Consider the following 6,841-nt stretch of genomic DNA (forward strand, 5'->3'; position numbering starts at 1 on the left):
TTCTTGATGTCATTTGTTAGCCCTCTATAGACTCAACAACTTTAGTTCTATATGTTTTTACAAAATATTTACCTGTAAAAAGTTATTGAGATCAACCGATATCGACAAAAAATCAACTCTACAGGCGAGGCATTAGGACCATAGGCCTATTTCTTGATATCAATCGATAGATCTCGATAAACTGAACAACTTTTGTTCAATATGTCCTTACAAAATATTTACCAGTTACAAGTTTTTGAAATCGACTGATATCGACAAAAATCGACTCTACAGGCGAGCCATGAGGCCCACAGACCCATTTTTTGATATTGATCGATAGGTTATGACACATTGAACAACTTTTGTTCAATAATGCTTTTCAAAAAATATGTTGTTTTAAAGATATGAGGCGTCAAATATTTACGATTTTGGCCCTTAAAATCTCTAATTACGTAACATATGACCTACTTTTTGATTTGATAAGATCAAGCTCGTTGAGATGAACATTTCCGCTTCTACAACTTATTATAAAATATTAATAGTTTCTGAGATATTCTCAAAAACATTTGGACCCTTCTGAACCCCTAATTTAAAGGGTCAGCCCCTTTTGCTTGATATCGTAAGAAAGGTCATGACATTTCAAACATTTTTTGTTCAACAAGTATTTAGAAATTCTTTACCGTTCTCGAGTTATCTCTACAAGAAATATTTAGGGGCCAAACTGTAGCTCCCTAACGGGGCCACATAGGGAAAAAACGAAATGTACATATTGTTTAGATTATCATTCTGAACAACTTTTGTTCAATAATGCTTTTCAAAATATTTGTCGTTTTCAAGATATGAGGCGTCAATTATTTATGATTTTGGCCCTTAAAATCCCTTATTACGTAACATATGACCTACTTTTTGATTTGATAAGAACAAGCTCGTTTAGATGAACATTTCCGCTTCAATGACTTATTACAAAATATTAATAGTTTCCGAGATATTCTCATAAACCTTTGGACCCTTCTGGGCCCCTAATTTAAAGGGTCAGCCCCTTTTGCTTGATATCGTAAGAAAGGTCATGACATTTCAAACATTTTTTGTTCAACAAGTATTTAGAAATTCTTTACCGTTCTCGAGTTATTTCTAGAAGTAATTTTTAGGGGCCAAACTGTAGCTCCCTAACGGGGCCACATAGGGTAAAAACGAAATATGCATATTGTTCAGATCATCATTCTGAACAACTTTTGTTCTTTATTGCTTTTCAAAATATTTGTCGTTTTCGAGATACAAGGGGTAAAAATTTTATGGTTTTGGCCCTTAAAATTCCTTATTACGTAACATATGACCTAAATTTTTATATGAATAGATTTGGATTGTTGAGATGAACATTTTTTGTTCTTTGACTTATACCAAAATATTAACGATTTTTGATGTAGAATTTGAGCCCTTCTAGATCCCTAATTTAAGGGGCTAGCCCCTAAATTTTGATATTTTCGAAAAGATCTCGTAAATGTGCACAACTTTTGTTCTACATGTCTTAACAAAATATTTGCAAGAAAAAAGATATTGGAGATCAAAGGTCAAAAATCGCCGAAATCGGCGAAAAATTTTGGCATCCATTTTTTCAGGTCCAGGCGAGTGTTCAGGCAAATCGCCTCCGGTAAAATCGAATTCCCCACAAATCTTCTAAAATGTTTACTCTATTTTGTGTAGAAATTTCAAGACTCTAGCTTCAAAACTAACGGAGGAGATGCGTGGACAACAAGGCCCTTCAAAAAGTCACTAAAAGAGAGATAACTCCTGACCGGAAGTGACGTCATGCACGAAATTTTGCAAGCAAAGTCTCGTCATCACAAGACATCTTTCCTGAAAATTTCGTGAAAATCGATCGAGAAATGGCTGAGAAAAACGCGTGTACTACCAAGGAAAATAATAATAATAATAATAATAATAATAATAATGAAGAAGAAGAACGCGAACAATAATAGTAAGGTCTTCCGCAGGAGACGGAAGACCTTAATAATAATAAGAAACAGAGTAAAACCAATATGTTCCCAAACTTCGTTTGGGGAACATAATAAAATAAGAATTCTGCCATGTAGTGATAATTTTTCAAAATATGAATGTATGAAAATCTCAAAGTCATAAATCTCATTTTTACAGTGATATCATGAAAGATTGAATGACAGATTGTTCCACACCCTAACATAAAAAGGTTTTTCAGTTGATTGGTAGTTTTAATATTGGTATTGCATTGATACTCTTTTAGTTACTTTTTCAGGGTTTTATAATATGCATCCAAAATTGGTATATTCAATTTTGATTGTGAAATGTTTTTCTTACCAAGTCATACCACCAACCAGGGACTGACACTAACGGCTGTCCGATTGTCCGGGACAACTTAAAACGGTGGTCGGACAACTAAGTTCTGTAGTTTACCTGTCCGATGGGACAACCAAAAATAAATAAAGGGTATCCGTGAAATTTTAATAAATTCTACGTGAAAAGAGTCCTTAAAGTTTTTGAAGTACATCTCGTCGATAGAAATAATCTGATAATCAATATGGCGTTTTTCTGGTTTTCCCTGATCTAAATTTAGATTGTTCATTAATATCGACCAATCAGCTTCACGGTGTATTTTAATCGCGCCAATCAGATGTCTCTATTGTCGAGTGATTCTTGGAAGTGAACAAACAGATATAGAACACTTTTTCCGAAGTTAAAATTGAATAATTTTTACGAAAAACATGTCCAAAATGAAAAATTATCAATAGGTTATCAAATAATAATTTATTAAAAAGAATTTAAGGGGAATATTCTCTGATTATTTGATCCATTATAGTCTTAAATAAAACATATTACGTAAAAATGTATATACATAGATTGCTGTCTGAGTGACAGGAGTTTTGAAACCATTCAATACATTATTATTAATTAATGATTTCACATGGAGATCACAAGAAAACCAGGGTAACACTATTAATAAAAAAACACTCATGAGAATGCAATGCATATACATTACAGTTTTTTGTTGGTCAGTTTCGGACAAGTACATTTTCCATTCGGACAACCTAAATTTCATGTTAACTTGTCCGAAGGGACAGGTTGGTATTAAAATTAGTGTCAGTCCCTGCCAACAAGAGCAACGCCAACGTGGCATAATACGCCCGTAGATTTTGCTCAAGGAAAATATATTTTAGTGGGATTCATATTTTAGTGAAGTTAGCACTGGCCTCTGTGAGCTAATTCATTATCATGGTGATCAAATATACCAAGTTATAATATCCTGGAGCTTACGGTTCGGTTTGTATCCTGCCCACAAAGTTTTCCTAATAAGTGATACTACGACCTTGACCTTGAAAAACAGTAGGCATCTTCCTCTCATCATGGTGATCAAATATACCAAGTTATAATATTCTGGAGCTTACGGTTTGGTTTGTATCCTGCCCACAAAGTTTTCCTAATAAGTGATACTACGACCTTGACCATTGACCTCTCACCTTGAAAAACAATAGGCATCTTCCTCTCATCATGGTGATCAAATGTACCAAGTTGTAAAGCCCTAGGGCTTATGGTTCAGTCTGCATCCTGCCCACAAAGTCTGGACAGACGGACGACGCCATACCATAATACGTCCCGTCTTCGACGGGCGTATAATAAAAAGTCCTTTGAATGCAGACTGATTGATATTGACACGACAGTGACCATGTGCTCCCCCAAAACTTCTTCGAGGAGCATAAAAATATTTCAATAAAATAAACCCTACCTAAATTTTTTAGAGTGAAATAGGAAGCACACACATATATTATTTTGGCCTAATTAGTATTATCATTATCAGTATAGAATAATATTGATCAACTTCAATGACATCATATTCATATTTCCATGCGTGAATCACTTCCTAAAATGCTAAATTAATTATTTAACTGGTTTTTATGCCAATTTGAATTTCAGCATTTCACAGAGGTTTTTAAAAAAAAAAAAAATGACAGTTGGAAAGTTTTGTCAACCAAATTTCTTTAGTCTGGCAGGAAATGTTAGATCGACCAGTGAAATTATTTCAAAATGCCCAGCATGCAGGAACTAGATTTCAAAATTCTGTTTATAAAATTATTACCATGGATATACTTATTATCACACATTTGGTTTTAATAATGTCATCAAATTAAAGACTAATCATGAGGGGTTACTGCTGTATCACTGTGTACAAGTTGATGACCATAGTACATACAGAAATGGATTCAGAGATTGAAATTATGTATTTCCAACCGCGGAGAATACTTTGAAAGGATGTAATGTTCATTTCACTATTTGAGTCGAGTGTTTTTGAGATATCGTACAATACACATTACATATCGAACAGCCCTTGTGTGTAGTGGAAAACGAAGAAAACACAAATTTTTTACTTAATCTTAATTTTTCTCTCCAGCTTTTTTTAAAACCAGGAAACACCAGTAATCAGGCATTTTCCAAACTTTCTGAATATCATTTCCCAAAAACCAATCAGAAAGCTTGAGAAATATCAATATTCATTAGTCATAGATATTCCATGTTGCTGCAAAGTCATTCTGGATATTAAAAATACAGGTAGCTCAAATCACTGAATTTCCTATGTTTTTGTTTTAGCACATTCCCATGGCAACCAAGTTACATAGTAACTGATAAGTGGTAAAAACTTATAAAAATTCTCTCATGATGTGAAGTTTGAAGAATATCCATAACCATGTGTGCCATACATGAAACAAATGATCAAATTATCCTTGAGAATAACCCTTTTTCTGCAAATACATACACATCTTATATACATACTTTTTATGTGTAAACCTCATTTCATCCACAAATCTTGAGTCTGAATCTTGTTGTCCATATCTATTGCCATTTTGGTTGCTGTAAAGATCACAGAAATTATAGCTTATCAATTAATATGTCATGCAAATGAAAGCCTTTCTAATAGGATCTAATATTCCTCATGGGGCTCATACCAAATGCAATAAATTCAAAATGCCATATTCATATACATGTACATTTCTACAATCACTGCATTACAAAGTTACTGTACTCGGTACCTGTGGATCAGGCTACTGATTCCAAATTACCTTGCCCCAAGCCAAATGCCTTTACGTCAGCATCCAGCTGAGAGCAACTTCTACACAATATACCAATTGGTCATTAGCAAATTTGAGATTCTAATGTCTCTGTACAGCAATCACATTATTTCTATGACAAAGAAAAAAGTTTTTGCTGAAAATTTCTACAATACCAGTCTAATAGCATTATCTCCTTTTATTATGAAGTATGTGTGGTTTTCTTGAAATTTCTACAGTACCACTGGCTAACAACATAATTTTTCTAAAATAAAAATTAAATAAACAAGAGGTACTGTGAGCAATGCTCACTAAGAATACCCCCCGCTTACCCCAATCACCCAAAGGGTGTTGGTAATAGGTAAAACTTCAGTATTATGATCCAAAAGGTATCTAGGAACACAGCATCTCCATGCGATGAAAAAAGCCATTAAAGAATTTAAATGGAAACCATATTGCTACTTCGATGTCCAGTGCGCGTGACCTTTCACCTTTTGACCCCAAAATCAATAGGGAACATCTTCATCCCATGGGTAGTCCATATGTATGATATGGTGACTGTAGGTGGAAAGGATAACGCTTTAGAGCCCGGAAACCATATTGCTACTTCAATGTCCAGTGCGCTTGACCTTTGACCTCAAAATCAATAGGGAACATCTTCATCCCATGGGTAGTCCATATGTATGATATGGTGACTGTAGGTGGAAAGGATAACGCTTTAGAGCCCGGAAACCATATTGCTACTTCGATGTCCAGTGCGCTTGACCTTTGACCTTTTGACCCCAAAATCGATAGGGAACATCTTCATCCCATGGGTAGTCCATATATATGATATGGTGACGGTAGGTGGAAAGGATAATGTTTTAGAGCCCGGAAACCATTGCGTCTACAGACGGACGGACGGACGGACAGACAGACGGACAACCCGATTCCAGTATACCCCCCCCCACAACTTGTTGCGGGGGGTATAAATATCATTTGAACTACTTGTTGAGTTATCAACATGATAGGATAATGCCTATGTCAGAGTATATTTAAGAAGTAAATCTTATTTTTGAAAATACACGATACATTGTAGTATGAACTCCAACACTTCACACTGACATAATGGCAGTTCTATCAGAATTCCTAGCCATTAAAATAGATGAATTATATGTATCCAGTAAACTGTTATATCCATATGTGCAATGTTTACAATAGCTGCAGAACTGTAACTCTCTAAAAAATATTTTGATGGAACAGAGAGCTACAGATCCACCCCTTATAAAAACCTTCGATTTACGGCGCACAAAAATCTGCACACGGTTGAGGTCTTATATCGTTGTATCCTCGAGTTGCTGTCTCATAAATTTAATATCAAACAAGAGGCCCATGGGCCTAGAATCGCTCTTCTGATACATTGTAGAACAGGCAAAAATTCTCACTAACCAAGATTCATCAATTAACAAAGTTTGATGATGTTAAGTCAAATAGTATCTGAAAATTTAAATGTAACTGTCCAAAAGTAGGTCACGGTGACCTACTTTTGGTCGACACACTGAAGACTCAAGATGCATCAACTGACAAGTCAAATAGTATTCAAATGTAGCCGTCAAATTCCAAAAGAAGGCCACAGTGACCTACTTTTTGGTCGACACACTCCAAAGACTCAAGATGCATCAACTGACAAAGTTTGATAATTGAAATCAAATAGTATCTGAAATATTCGGATATAAACGTCAAATTCCAAAAGTAGGTTACAGTAACCTACTTTTTGATCGACACACTCTGAAGACTCAAGACCCATCAGC

At 34.9% G+C, this 6,841-nt stretch overlaps 1 protein-coding gene across 1 annotated transcript in view; it reads right to left on the bottom strand.

Annotated features, from left to right (window-relative positions):
• Window positions 1-6,841, bottom strand: part of LOC125668674 (uncharacterized) — an 88,929-nt gene that overhangs the window by 42,126 nt on the left and 39,962 nt on the right. The gene's annotated exons all lie outside the window — the stretch shown is intronic.

This window comes from Ostrea edulis, chromosome 4 (assembly GCF_947568905.1).
Source record: "Ostrea edulis chromosome 4, xbOstEdul1.1, whole genome shotgun sequence".
NCBI classification, from domain to species: domain Eukaryota; kingdom Metazoa; phylum Mollusca; class Bivalvia; order Ostreida; family Ostreidae; genus Ostrea; species Ostrea edulis.